This window comes from Vicia villosa, unplaced genomic scaffold (genome assembly GCF_029867415.1).
Source record: "Vicia villosa cultivar HV-30 ecotype Madison, WI unplaced genomic scaffold, Vvil1.0 ctg.000318F_1_1_3, whole genome shotgun sequence".
In the NCBI taxonomy this organism is placed as follows: Eukaryota; Viridiplantae; Streptophyta; class Magnoliopsida; order Fabales; family Fabaceae; genus Vicia; species Vicia villosa.
This window is the reverse complement of record NW_026705141.1, coordinates 75,839-92,323: the sequence shown is the minus strand read 5'-3', so window position 1 is coordinate 92,323 and position 16,485 is coordinate 75,839.

Genomic DNA, 16,485 nt, shown 5'->3' with positions numbered 1-16,485 from the left:
TGTGATTAGCCACCTGAGTAATTCCAAGTATGTTGAGATGGATGGTGAATTTATCGAAACTCCCTGCCAATCTTTTGAGGTGGTCCCTCCAGCTATCTATACTGCCAAACATAGTTCTGCTACTCCTGCTATAAGAATAACTCCAACTATGGCTTCTCTCAAAGATGCTAAAGCTGTGATCAAAGAGGGTGGTTGCACAGTATGGGGACAACTCCTTGACGTACCTTATAAGTTCGATAAGCTAGGTCTGGGCTATGCTAATGGAACTCTGAAGAATGATCAAAGTCCTCGTTCTGGTGGTTTAATGTCACATTTCATCAGCCAAGGAGTAAATGCTACTGAAGACGACCAAGTTCCACCCGTTTCCAAGGAGGTTTGGGATACTTTGGGAGAACCAAGCGGCAGGTACGACTTCCTAGTGAAATACACTGCTCCTCAAAGTTCTTTTATTGCCGTTGAAGACATTGTCCCAACTGGATGGGATGATCAGTTTGGAGATTACAAAAGTCTCACAAGTTCCATTACTGAGCAATACCAAAGTCCACCTAGTCCAAAAGAAGTCTGGGATACGCTGGGAGAACCAAGTGGTAAGTATGACTTTATGGTGAAGTATTCCGCTCCCCTGAGCTCGCAAATTGCTATTGAAGACATCACCCCAACTGGATGGGATGAACATTTCAAAGACAATATGACACTCACAAGCCCTGTCACTCCTGAAGAATTCTGGGAAACGCCAAATGACGAGAATGATTTTCTGATGCAGTACACTACTACCCAGAGTGCACAAGTCTCTATCAAAGACATCATCCCGACTGGATGGGACGATCTTATCGGGTATCTCTCTCAGCCAACAGAGGTATCTCAGCCTGGGCTTTCATATCCAGCAGAGCATTTTCCTCATCCTGAAGGATCAACAGCTCATCTTGTCACCAAAGAAGTCAATGCTGTGGAAGACGAAGAAGACAATTGCAACTGGAGCAACTGGATATTCCCTACCCACAACAATGGATTAAACAACTGGGAAGCTGAAGATGTTATCTCCTTTGATCAGGAGTAAATGCAATTTCCTGTTTGCGTTGTTTATATGTTTAAAAATAAAAATGGTTCCTGTACTATCGAACCATGAACTTAAAAGTCAGGTGCCTTGCCCGAAGCACACTGGTCCTTTTTATAAGGGTTTGTCATACCATGATCATATGTTCATTCAATAAAATCATGGGACGTTTGCATATTCAAATTTTGTGATCTTTTTTGTTTCTTTCTTTACTCATTTTCAAATAGCTATGTGTTCTTACACACACCCACATAATAAATGCAGATTCACATTCACTCTGGATCCTGTTGATAACGATTCTGCTATTGCCAGTCATGACTTTGAAAATCCGATCTACCAAACTGAGGACGAAAGTGAGGAAGATTGTGAAGTACCTAGGGAACTTGCAAGGTTATTAGAACAAGAAGAAAGGACTATACAGCCGCATGAAGAGCCAATTGAGGTTATCAACCTGGGCAGTGACGAAGAAAAGAAAGAAGTCAAGATAGGGGCTGATTTAGAAGACAGTGTCAAGCAAAGTCTGACCCGAATGTTACAAGATTACGTTGAGATATTCGCTTGGTCCTATGAAGATATGCCTGGTCTCGACACATATATTGTGGTCCATCGCCTGCCGATCAAAGAAGGAAGCACTCCAGTTAAGCATAAACTGCGGAGAAGTAGGCCCGATATGTCCAAGAAGATTAAAGACGAGGTTGAGAAGCAATTCAACGCTGGTTTTCTAAAAGTTGTGAGTTATCCTCCATGGATAGCTAACATCGTGCTTGTGCCTAAAAAAGACGGGAAAGTCAGAATGTGTGTAGACTACAGAGATCTAAATCGGGCAAGCCCCAAAGATGATTTCCCTTTACCTCACATCGATGTACTGGTTGACAATACTGCATAATGCAAGATATTTTCCTTTATGGACGGATTCTCAGGTTACAATCAAATCAAGATGGCGCCAAAAGACATTGAAAAAACAACCTTCACAACACCTTGGGGAACCTTTTGTTACAAAGTAATGCCCTTTGGTTTAAAAAATGCAGGAGCAACGTATCAGCGTGCAATGGTAGCTCTGTTCCATGATATGATTCATCAGGAAATAGAGGTTTATGTGGATGATATGATTGCAAAATCCAACACCAAAGAAGAACATCTGGGTCATCTGCACAAGCTGTTTGACAGACTCAGGAAGTACAGGTTGCGACTGAATCCGAACAAGTGTACCTTTGGAGTGAGATCCGGTAAACTCTTAGGTTTCATCATCAGCAGCAAGGGTATTGAAGTTGATCTTGCCAAGGTCAAAGCCATTCAAGAAATGCCCATACCTCGTACCGAGAAACAAGTCAGAGGATTCTTGGGACGTCTGAACTACATCGCCAGATTTATTGCCCATATGACTACTACTTGTGTGCCAATCTTCAAATTGTTGAAGAAAGATCAAGTGGAAAGATGGAACGACAAATTCCAATTAGCCTTTGATAAGATCAAAGAATATCTTCAAAAACCACCAATCTTGTTACCGCCAGTGGAAGGAAGACCTCTGATAATGTACTTAACAGTGTTAGAAGATTCAATGGGGTGTGTACTGGGGCAACATGACGAGTCTGGCCGAAAAGAGCATGCAATCTATTATCTTAGCAAAAAGTTTACCGATTGTGAAACAAGATACTCACTGCTCGAGAAAACTTGTTGTGCCTTGGCATGGGTGGCTCGCCGACTAAGACAGTATATGCTAAACCATACCACTTTCCTGATCTCCAAAATGGATCCTATCAAATAAGTGTTCGAAAAACCTGCTCTCTGGAAGAATAGCAAGGTGGCAAATGATCTTAACAGAGTATGACATCCAATACACTTCACAAAAAGCGATCAAAGGAAGTGTGGTAGCTGATCATCTGGCTCATCAAGCAGTGGATGATTATCAAGCGTTGAACTTTGACTTCCCAGATGAAGATATTATGCTAGTTACTGACTACGAACAACCAGGACCGGAGGAAGGACCCGAGCCAGGATCCCGATGGACTATGGTTTTTGATGGAGCCTCTAATGCGCTTGGCAATGGCATCAGAGCTGTAATCATTTCTCCTGTAGGAGGACATACACCATTCACTGCCAGATTATGTTTCAACTGCACTAACAATATAGCCGAGTATGAAGCATGTATTCTGGGTCTCAAAGCTGCAATCGATCTGAGAATCAAGTTCCTGGAGGTCTATGGAGACTCGGCCCTTGTAATTTATCAAGTTAAAGGGGAATGGGACACGAAGCACCCGAATCTAATTCCTTATAAAGAATATGTGCTGAGTTTGATTCCTTACTTTGAAGAAATTACTTTTGAACATATCTCGCGAGAAGAAAATCAACTAGCTGATGCTCTAGCTACCATGTCATCTATGTTCAAAGTCAGGTGGGACAATGAGGCGCCAATGATCACCATTTATAGACAAGATGAACCAGCCTATTGCAATGAGATTAATACCGAAGGAGTGGAAGAAAAACCATGGTTCCATGATGTAAAAAGATATCTCGAAGCCCAGGAGTATCCTAAAGGGGCATCCATTAATGATAGAAAGTTTCTAAGAAGATTTGCTGCCAAATTCTTTCTAAGTAATGGAATCCTGTACAAACGCAACTATGACTCGACTCTGCTTCGTTGTGTGAACAAGAAGGAAGCAGAACAGATTATGGAAGATATACACGATGGTGCCTTTGGTACTCATTTAAGTGGACATACAATGGCTAAAAAGATTCTGAGAGCAGGTTACTACTGGTCTACCATGGAGACCGACTGCCATATCACTCCAGAACTTGTCACAAATGCCAGATATATGCCGACAAAGTACATGTACCTCCAGTCATATTAAACGTTCTGACAGCTCCTTGGCCTTTTGCAATGTGGGGTATTGATATGATTGGAGAAATCAAGCCTACTGCTTCAAATGGACATCGTTTTATCCTGGTCGCTATTGACTACTTCACAAAATGGGTAGAGGCAGCCTCGTTTGCTTCTGTTACCAAGAATGTGGTGGCCCGGTTTATTAAGCATAATTTCATTTGTCGGTATGGCATCCCTGAAAGGATCATCACAGACAATGGTACAAATTTAAACAACAGGATGATTACCGAACTCTGCACGCAGTTCCAGATCAAACATCACAATTCATCCCCATATCGACCAAAGATGAATGGCGTCGTGGAAGCTGCCAACAAGAACATCAAGAAGATCATACAAAAGGTGACAGTAACCTACAAAGACTGGCATGAGATGTTACCTTTTGCTCTTCATGGTTATCGCACATCAGCGCGTACTTCAACAGGGGCAACTCCATTTTCCTTAGTCTATGGTATGGAGACAGTTCTTCCAATTGAAATTCAGATTCCTTCCCTAAGGATTATGAAAGAAGCCGATCTAGACGAAGACGATTGGATTCAGACTCGGTTGGACCAGATAAATTTGATTGATGAGAAGAGGCTCGCGGCTATTTGTCATGGTCAGTTGTACCAGAAACGTATGATCAAAGCCTTCAACAAGAAAGTCAAAAGTCAGGCATATCAAAGCGGTGATTTGGTTGTCAAATGCATCATCTTACCACAGGGCGACCCCAGGGGCAAGTGGACTCCCACTTATGAGGGACCATTTGTAATCAAGAAAGTATTCTCCGACGAAGCCATGTTGCTTACCACTATGGACGGCGAGGATTTCCCACACCCTGTGAATGCAGACATAGTCAAAAAGTACTTCGCTTAAAGAAAAGCTCGCTAAGTTGAAAACCTGAAAGGGCAACTTAGGTAAAAATGAGCGTCTCGGTGGATTGAAAACCTGAAAGGGCGATCCAGGAAAAAATTAGAGACTAAAATAATAATAATAATAATTATCCCGGTAGGCTGAAAACCTGAAAAGGCAGCCTAGGCAAAAGTTAGGGAATAAAGCGTACGACTATGTCCCGTTTGGCTACCTACTCACCTTCAAGGTTCAACGCATCAAAGGCACTAATCAGTCCAATCATTTTCTTCCAACAAGTGAGGGATGAGATACTCGAAGACAGATTGACAATAACAGAGTTGAAACTAGACTGGATTGTTTTCACATAGCTATTTCCCTTTATAAGTACTTTTCAAAGTTTTATGACAATTTCCTACAACTAGGATTTTTGTCTCTTTGTACTAATCCGCCTATTATGGCTCTCTTTCAAAATCAATACAGTTCATGCTCAAAATCAATGTTTTCAATTTTTCTGTTTTGAATGCGTAAACGTCCCAATGATAATTTCGAATGAACATATGCATTTGAATATGATTGATGTTTATAAGAAAAACAGGAATAGCATTCAGGTAATGTCCCAATCATCTGGACATCATCCCGAAACCAACATCAGAAGAAAAGTTCCCCAACAGAGATACGTTCCTCAACAGAATCCTCAATGAGATTTTTCTCTCCAAAAAGTGATTCGAGAAACCTTATTCCCCAACAGGGCTGTTCAAGATCACTATCCCCAGAAGGTGTGATCCTCCACACCAAGGCTTGATCAAATAGTGCATCGGAGGATTACACATCTTTTTCATTCCCATTCAAGGTGCATCAAAATCAGAACCTTCAAGTTACCTTCATCCTCAAGCGGTAGTCAAAGATCCCTCAACAGAGCACCCTGGTCCGTAAGGAAGTTTCCCAGCTGAGTATACTCGAACAAGATAGCAAAGATCATCAACGATCATAATGCCTTCATTTCCAAAATAACAAGCAGGGATTTATTTTCCCAATCAGAAGTTTGATACGCTCTAAACTGCATAAGTCATGTCCATACATCATACATCATACACATATTCATACATAGCATATAATGTTTCATAATAAACGCATACATAACATGCACGGTTCTCATTAAGATTGAGAATCTCAACATATACAAGATTCAAACTGAAGAGTTCTCTCTTTTCAAACCACCTATCAACTCAAAACAAGCAACGCAGATCTAAGTCGATACCTTGGACGATTCCTTAATGATCTACCTTCAGATCTAAGTCGATACCTTGGACGGTTCCTTAATGATCTACCTTCAGATCTAAGACGATACCTTGGACGGTTCCTTAATGATCTACCTTCAAAACTAAGTCGATACCTCAGACGGTTCCTTAAAGCAATCAACCTTCAGGATCTAAAAACGGACACCTCGGATGGTTCTGTAACGATCAGCCTTCAAAGACCTAATGCGGATACCTCAGACGGTTCCACAAAGATCAACTTTCAAAATCTAAAGTGGACACCTCGGACGGTTCCATAACGATCAACTTTCAAAGCGAATACCTCAGACGGTTCCACAAAGATCAACTTTCAAAATCTAAATCGGAAAAAACTTTGGACAGTTCCGTAACGATCAGCCTCCAAGATTTAAAGCGGTAACCTCGGAAGGTTCCGTAACGGTCAACGCAGAGGTTTTCAAATCCTTCATCAAGATATAATCAATGGATTCATTCTGATGAACAAACCATCAACACATTCGCTAGATGGCATCTGAAAGCCCATCTCAGGTAATGTTTTGATCCGCCAACAATATTTATCAAGCCGCATTTAATACAAATTCCAGCATCACTTCCGGTAGAGGTAAGTGCAAATTTTTAGGGCATCTAAATATTCAATCATCTTCTACCTTCAGATTTCGATCGGTCTCTTCAGGTTTAAGAAGATTGAATAGGGGCAACTGTTATACCCCAAAATTTCCCGCATCTTTTTCAGAGAGAAGGCAACAGACTTCTGTCTAAAAATTGGGAGTTTCATATAATCTTGGATTTTATTTCATAAATATCCTGATTTTATGAATACTCGGTTTTTAGAATATTTCTTATACGGTATTTTGGTTCGCTGTTGAATTTATTCTTACACAAACGCCAAATACTGTTTATCACTTCACACACGCTGTTTATTTGAGATTTATTTACAGATAAATAGTACTGACGCAATTGGTACAGAATTAAATTTTTGCAGGCGCAGAGTCCGGGGATTCAGACTGTACTGGCAACAATTAAATTATTATTAGTTTTTGTTTCCCACTAATTTTTGTACTATACTATTGTTTTCAAATCTTTTCCTTTCTTTTCAAATCTCTTTCTTTCAAATCAAATCCTAACTTTATTCCATACATCTTTCTTTTCAAACCCTACCATACACTTTCTTTCAAATCCTACTACCACTCAAATTTTCATTTTTTGTACGGAATCACTTCATTCCCCAACGTCTCTATCCTTCTTTTCACTCTATAAATACCCCTCATTTTTTCCATAAATTCTCACATCAAATTTCACTCATTTCCCAAAATTTCTGTCTCCTAATTATTTTCTCTTCTTCCCCGGCAAAAATGACAAAGTGGATGGATACGTTTTTTCTTATGGTCATCACTGTTTTGGTGGTGATCATGTCCTTTTTCTGTCTGCATAGTCCTGAAAAATGCGGACCTGGGATGCTTACACTTCCGTGCATCTACTTTCTGTTGTTTATAGCATGGGTCTTTAATCGTCATATTTAAAGTTTGTCGTATCTTTCGCTTTCAAATAACGTACCGTTCATTATATTTGTCATATTGTTCGTTATATTATGTAATATTTGTACTGTCAGTATTAAATATTATATTGTCTGTTATACCGTCGTTTAATTAGCAAGATAATATTATGTGTGTTTATTGCTAGTTAAATATTTATTTCTATTCATTAAATCTTTTTCAAATATTATTATCAGTAATTTCATTTGCGTACGGTATATTTTATTTATTTATTATGTTTGTGTTTTTCTAACAACTCGTGTAAATAAACTTTCACCATTAACATAACAGAAAACAAAAAGAAAAAAAATTAACTTTAACTGTTAAGTTTTCACTTTAACTGTTACTTTAATGCCCGGACAGCCAGTTAACAGTCAAACCCGCTGACAGCACGATTCTTCGTGTTTTGTATCATCATTCAAATCAATCTTTCATATTTAAAAATTCCAAGATTTTTGTTCTAGAAGTCTTCTGATAATCACATGATCAGCAGAGACTCAACACTGCACAAAAATCAGGTACGCTTAACTGTCTCCTACACAAACAGTCCCTAACTAGGGTTTTTGTTTTTTTTAGGAGAACAAGTTTTTTGAGACCTCAAATGGATTTCATGGACCTCCATGTGTCTCAAAGTACCACCAGACAAATTTTCAAACTTCAATTCGCTCGGACGCACAGTCAGCAGCTCAAACAGTCAACAGACGACCAGTTTGACCGAAAAGTCAACAGACAGTCAAAAATGAATTTTTTTGTCAACATCCATATTTTGTCAAAAGATTCATCATTTGATCAATGGTTGATCATGATTCATCAAGAAAAGTTCAGAAATCAACAAAACCCTAAGTTTCAAAATTAGGGTTTTCTCCTAAAAAGTCAACTGAACTTTGACTGGCCATAACTCCCTCCTTGTTCATCCAAAAAATTCCAACCAAATCTTATTTTGAAGGAAATTCAATTATCTTTCAAATGAAATTGGTCCCATGGTCATTGGATTTACCATTTGGAAAATATGAGCCAAGACATTACAGGTCATTTTCAAAGTCAACAAAAAGTGGTTTTTTTGTCAAAGCCCATAACATCAAGATAACTTCTCCAAATGCAAAAAAGCTTCCAAAGTAGCTTGTAGAGGACATCTTGAGGTTTCTAAAAAGTACAAGAACTCCTTCATATGATAAAAATTGAGGGAGATATGCCATGTTGAAGTTGGCTATTTTTTGGGAAAATGCATGAAACTAGCATTGATCAAAATGGTTTTTTTTCCAAAAGAGGCCAAGCATTCATGATCCAAACATGTTTCTAATGATGTTAAAGGGCTCCCATGACCAACATTAGGCCCATGACATTTTTGTTTCTTTTTTAATTTAATTTTATTACATTTAAAATTAAATTAAAAAAGAAATGGTTCAAAGACAAATATCCAAAGCTTTTGTCCTTAGTTTGAGTCACCAAGATAGCTTAACTTCTGCAGCATAGAGATTGTACAACAGGCCTAGAGCAAGAGGGTGAAGAAAAATGAAGCCATGGCCAAAGAATTCAAAGCTTTATATATTAAAAAATTCAAAAGTTCAAAAGCAATCAATAATTGTTAGCTTAAGTTTGCAGCACATCTATTGCTCATAAATAGCTTAGCATACTTCAGTAAGCATAGAGACACAAATTCAGAACAAAACACATGCTTGTATCACTCTTGTAGAAACTTGAAATTTTCAAAGAAATTTGAATTTCGAATTTTTAGTTTAAGCTAATTTCAATCCAAACTAAACATTCAAACATCTTCTTCAAGTATCACTGAACCTATCCAAATCAATTTCAAGCTTTGAAACTCACTGAATCGAGCACTATAGCTCACGGTTTGTTCAAACATAAACCAACACGAATCTGATTATTCATGCATATTCAATAAGATGTAATCCCATATTTGTGTTTAGTTTGGTGCTCTGATCGTTTCTAGAGCTTTAATTGAGTTTTAATGGCCGTTTGTAGAATATACCATTTTAGGGTTCTTAAGTTAAAATTTGGGATCCTTTGATTTAGGCAAAATTAGGAGAAACTAAGGGCATATTTGAACTCAGGGGACAATTTTAAGTTGAACCATGGTCTCCTAATCAGTTTATATTGCTTGTGTGAAGTTTTGATTATTTTTGCAGGTCTTGTAGCTACGGACAAAACCGTTGGCAAAGCCTTTACCTACGGTTGCAGGTATTTGAAATGAAGAAGACGAAGACGTGGCATCCTCTGGTTGGTCGGTTTGCGCGCGCGTGTGTTTTAAGTTTCTGACCAATCATATGCTTTGCGTTCCACCATCATATCATGTGCCTTATGATTACAGCCATCAGATCTCATTAATTCAAGATCCAACGCACCTGAATACTCATCCTTACCATAGACCTTCCAGCCAACCACACCAGATCATATCTTTAATATATTTCCTATTTTATTTTATTTTTCTTTGAAAAATTATTTAAAAATAGTTTTAAAAATCAGAAAAATATATTAAAAATATTTTTAGGTTGATAAAATATTATCTTAATTTTTGATATAAAAATATTTTATTTTTCTTCATAATTAAAATATTTTGTTTAATTAATTAGATAATATTGTTATATTTATCTTTTAATTAATTTCTAACCTATCAAAAAAATCAAAAAAATATTTTCTTTTATTTAAATTAGGTTTATATATTATAAACTAATTTTGTACATATTTAGAATATTGTTTTCTTTAAGTTTAATTTATGTGTATAATTATTTGTATAATTATATGTTAATTAATTTAATAATCTCCAAAACAATTTCAAAAATCCCAAAAAAATTAATTTTATTTTAAAATTAATTAACAAACAACTTGGACATATTTTAGACTTAATTTTTTAGGTTTAAATTTTATTTCTAATTCTTGACCTTTCAATTAAATTAATTATGCATTAATTTTAATTAAAATCAATCATCCAAAAATCTAAAAATATTTTCCTTTTATCTTATTGCAATTTAAATTCATAGATAAGTGTATAGGTTGTCAAATTCATGTAAATAGCGTAGTTTACATTTCTCGCACAATCGATGTAATAGCGTAGATTTATTTTCCGTATTTTACATTCCCGCACTTTAATTTCTGTACATATAAAATTACGTGTATGGCAAGAATAATAACTGAAGCGCTAGATCACTAATTTCAAAGATAACATATCTGAAAATAAAACACAATCACACTTGCACCTCTTAGGGTAATCCCTCTGTTACTCTTTTCAAAATCAACTCTACTGTTTCAAATACGATTCAAATTTCTTCTTCTGTATCCAGTTAAGGAAAATTTTCTAAAAGAAAATAGGAAAGGACCTTATGAACTTAGGGTAGATCTCCTAATTGCTTGCTCAAATCAAACAAAACAACAAATGTTTCACATATCATTGTTTTTCCAAAACAAAAAACTTTCAAAAAGACTACACTTTGTATATATCCGAACAAGGATCATTACGAAGTTAAAAATCTTCTTTTTCAAACCATCAAAATATCTTTCGAAAGATAAAACACTTTGTATACATCCGCACAAGGATCATTACAAAGTTAATTCTTTACAAAAGTATTTAAAACCACATACAAGCATTTCAAAACAAGACAAACGATTCAAACAAGTGAGCTAAGCAATTAAGAGCCCATGGATAACCATGGATACAAAGGGGTGCTAACACCTTCCCTTTGTATAACCTACCCCCGAACCCAAAATCTCTTTAAGGTCTTTTTCTGTTTCTTTTATAAACCTTTCCTTAATTGGATAAAATAAAAGTCGGTGGCGACTCTCTGATTTTCATAAACTCAAAAATAAAAAGAAGAGTCAGTTCGTATCCCACAAAAAAAAACCGAGGACGACAGTGCCCCTATGACAAGTTCTTGTGGCGGTATTTTTAGAAACGACAAAGCCGGTCATATGGGAAGCTTTTGTGATTATCTCCATGAAGGAAATTTTGTCTGCGGAGCTTTTGGCGGCAGTTAAGGCTATTGAAATAGCTAAGGAAAGAGGTTGGTCTAAACTGTGGATTGAAACTGACTGCTCTTTTGTGGTAAAGGCTTTCTCAAACCCGAATATTGTCCCTTGGTGCATCAAGTCTTGTTGGCTTTTTTGTTGTGCGCATACTCTTCAGATGTATTTTATGATTTCGCACACCTTCCGTGAAGTCAATTTTTGTGCTGACTTATTGGCTAATATAGGGTTTAAGACCAAGGCTTTCACTTGGTTTGATAGTGTACATCCTGATTTAACTAAGAACTTTTTGTTTGACTTACAAGGCATTCCTAAATTTAGGCTTTGTAACTAATGGCCTTGTTTTTTTTGTTTTTTTAGTCCTTGTAATCTTTTCTTTTATTAATGATATCTTATTTTGATTAAAAAAAATTAGAACTTAAAAGAAAAACTCACAGATATTTAGAAAAAGGGAAATTTTTATAGAAAAGTTTCAAAGAGAAAAATCTGATATTCTTATTCACAGAGGGCATAAATATATATACAATTTCTGTTACTAATGCCTTTCCTTAATAATAGGAGGCTTTAAAACTAAAAATAAAATAACAGCTGTACATATCAATTGATACCAAAAATATCTCTTTCTAGAATAACAATATTTGATTTATTCCAACACCCCCCTTCAAGTTGGTGCATGGATGTCACACATTCCCAACTTGAGTAAAGATTCGTTAAACACCTTGCTTGCTACTCCTTTAGTGAGCATATCAGCTAATTGTTGCTCAGATCTTACAAACGGAAAAACAATTATCCCAGCTTCAAGTTTCTCCTTGATGAAATGTCTATCAATTTCAACATGTTTTGTCCGATCATGTTGGACAGGATTATGGGCAATCTCTATGGCCGATGTATTGTCACAATATAAACTCATAGCTTCTTTTGGTTCAAAACCCAAGTCTGACAATACACTTTTTACCCATAACAATTCACACATTCCAAGTGCCATACCTCTAAACTCTGCTTCAGCACTTGATCTAGCCACTACCGGTTGCTTTTTACTCCTCCAAGTTACGAGGTTCCCTCCCACAAAGGTAAAATATCCTGAGGTAGATCTTCTATCATCTGCTGAACCTGCCCAATCGGCATCTGTATATCCTTCTACCCTCAAGTGACCATTGTTTGAGAACAATATTCCTTTACCCGGAGCGGATTTCAAATATCTTAATATCCTCTCTACAGCATCCATATGAGGCTTACGCGGATCATGCATAAACTGACTCACAACATTCACTGCATAAGTGATGTCTGGTCGTGTATGAGAAAGATAAATCAGCTTCCCTACTAAACTTTGGTACTTCCCTTTATCTGTGATGTTTGAGTTTAAGCAATGAAAGAGCTTATGATTTTGTTCAATAGGGGTTTCTGCTGGTTTAGAGGCAAGCAACCCAGTTTCAGATAGCAAATCAAGAGTATACTTTCTTTGGCATAGAAAAATACCATGTTTTGATCTTGCTACTTCAATACCCAAAAAATATTTGAGGTTTCCAAGTTGTTTCATCTCAAATTCAGCGGTAAGGTATTTTTGCAAACTAGAAATTTCGCCTTGGTCATTTCCTGTAACTATCATATCATCTACATAGATAATCAAGGCAGTAATTTTACCTTCTCCTTTCTTCAAAAATAAGGTGTGATCCGAGTTACTTGCTTTATAGCCAAAAGTCTTCATAGACTTAGTGAACCTTCCAAACCATGCTCTTGGAGACTGTTTTAATCCATATAAAGCCTTCTTTAATTTGCAAACCTTCGAACCATTTGAATCTACCATACCTGGTGGGGTATCCATATAAATTTCTTCTAAAATTTCACCATGTAGGAAAGCATTTTTTACATCAAATTGTAGAAGAGGCCAATCTTGGTTTGCTGCTAGTGATAGAAGTATCCTCACAGTGTTGAGCTTGGCTACTGGCGCAAATGTCTCTTGATAATCTACACCATAAGACTGAGTGTAACCTTTAGCCACTAGTCGTGCTTTATACCTGTCAATTGTTCCATCAGCTTTGTGTTTAATTGTAAAAACCCATCTGCACCCCACTGTTTTCTTGCCTCTTGGTAAAGTTACAAGATCCCAAGTGTTGTTTTTTTTTAGAGCTGTCATCTCCTCAACCATTGCTTCGGTCCATTTAGGATCTGCCAAAGCTTCCTGCACATTACTAGGAATAGGAATTGAGGATAATTGAGATACAAATGACGCATATGACCGAGATAACTTGTGAGATGACACATAATTACTAATGGGATATTTAACTTTGGATTGGAAGTCTGGTTCATATCTGACGGGTGGTTTACCACGGTTAGAACGGGGTGGAAGATTATACTGGATATTAGGTGGTTCAGTGTTAGGTGTATTGGTGGTATCATGCAAACAAGGATTAATTTCATTCAAAACAGAGTCAACTTCAGAATCAAAAACAGAATCAACTTCATCTATACTTGTATCTATAGGGAAAGGATCAAGAGTTACCGCTGAAGAGTCAAGTTGAACATGTGGAGAAGATTGAGCTAGTTGGTGATGATCTGGAGACGTTGTATTATCTAAAGTTAATAGGTCCATATTTAGGATTGGCTCAGTACCTGCAGAGTGATCCTCACAAGATAATTTATTTTCACAAAATAATTTTGTATTTGAGATGTCAAACATACTAACATCAAGATGCTGCACTTCATTTTCATTCCCCCCTTGAAGTGTAGGATCAACAAAAAAAAAGTTATCTTCGTGAAATGTTACATCCATAGAAATAAAAAATCTTTTGGATGTTGGATGGTAAGCACGATAACCTTTTTGAGTTGATCCATACCCAACAAAGACGCATTTAATGGCTCTTTTATCAAGTTTTGAACGTTGATGTGGGTGTAAGTGAACATATATAACACATCCAAAAACACGAGGTGGTAAATGAACAATAGAGGGAAGAACATGATGATCAGACAATACATCTAAAGGTCTTCTAAAGTTATGAACACTAGAAGGGGTCCGATTAATCAAATAAACGGCAGAGTTCACAGCCTCGCCCCATAAATGAGATGGAACGTTACCATCTATTAGGAGTGATCTTGTCACCTCTAATATGTGTCTATTTTTCCTCTCAGCCACTCCATTTTGTTGGGGTGAATATGGACATGTAGTCTGATGCAAAATGCCTTTAGAGTTCAAGAACTCTGTTAATTCGGTTTTAAAATATTCCCCTCCATTGTCTGATCTAATGATCTTTATACATATGTTAAATTGTGTTTCTATCATTTTATAAAAAGAACGAAACACATCATTCACATCACTTTTATGTTTAAGCAAATATACCCAAGTTACCCGAGTACAATCATCAACAAAACTGATAAACCATTTTCTTCCATTATGCGTAGATTGCGGGGAAGGGCCCCAAACATCTGTGTGAACTAATGAAAAAGGTAAAACAGATTTTTTATTGCTTAAGGGAAAAACAACACGGTGGCTTTTTGCCATTACGCAAGTTTCACAAAAAAAATCTGAAATATTGCAGTTATGAAATAACGATGGAAATAATTTCTTTAGATAACTAAAAGAGGGATGTCCCAATCGTCTATGCCATAGCCAAATTTCTTTTTTATTTTTATCTTGTATGAGATCACTCGCAAGATGAGCCAATGCTCCTTTATGGGTTTGTTGTGAGACTTTTTCAAGATAATACAACCCTTCATTGTGTCTACCACTGCCAATCTTCTCCTTCGTATGCATGTTCTGAAAAAAACAATGGGTTGGATAAAACATAGCAACACAAGAATGTGATTTGGTTAATTTACTAACAGAGATAAGATTACAATTTAGAGTAGGAACAAATAAGACATCAGGTATAGATAAGGAAGGTGAGAGTGATACAGTACCAACACCTTCGACAGGAGATTTGACTCCATTGGCATTAATAATGGCATTTTTGGAACAATAAGGGGAAAAATTAGTAAATATGTGAGGATCACAAGTCATATGATCAGAAGCACCTGTATCAATTATCCAATCACTACTCCTAGTAACAACAGAAAGATTAAGAGCAGAGTTAGATATACCTGACTTTGTTACAAATCCAGCAGCAGTAGAAACATGGCCTTTAATATTTTCTGCCTTATTACTGGAAGTAGATTTGCCTTTTGGGTGCCAATCGGGATAGCCATGGAGTTTAAAACATGTCTCCATGACATGATTATCTCCATTACAATGAGTACACTTGCGAACTCCTTTCTTAGGATACTTCTTGACTGCAAGGGCAGATCCCTCAGAAGACTCACTACCAAGCATAGCTTCTTGGCGATTTGCCTCAGCACAAACAATTGCATAAACAGCTTGAATGCTTGGGAGTGGAGTTGTAGCAAGAACACGACCACGGACTCCATCCAAGTGTGAATCCAAACCAGCCAAAAAAATATAAACACGTTGAGAATTAACAGTATTGTTATACTTCTCAACATCTTTAGTGCACTCCATGATACAATTTGCAATGGCATCATACTCTTGCCACAACCTTTTTAATTTTCCAAAATATATAATCACAGAGCCTCCATTTTGATGAGTAGAAATTACCTCACGATATAATTGATAAGCCCTAGATGCATCTTGGTTGACTGAATACGTCTCCTTGACGGTGTCCCATATTTCCTTCGCCGTAGCCAAACGAATGAAGAGTGATCTGATCTCTTTGGTCATAGAGTCAAGAAGCCATGACTTAACCAAACAGTTTTCATCTTCCCATGTTTCATACTCCTCAGATTTCTTATCTTTTGGTGCAGCCTTTGTTCCAGAGACATAACCCCAACGTTTTCTGCCTCGGATCTTGTTTTGGGCGTTTAGCGACCACTCGACGTAGTTGGTGCCGTCAAGTCGTTCAGGTGTAAGTGCGGAAGAAAACTCCTGCAGATGGAGAGTAGTCCCAGAAT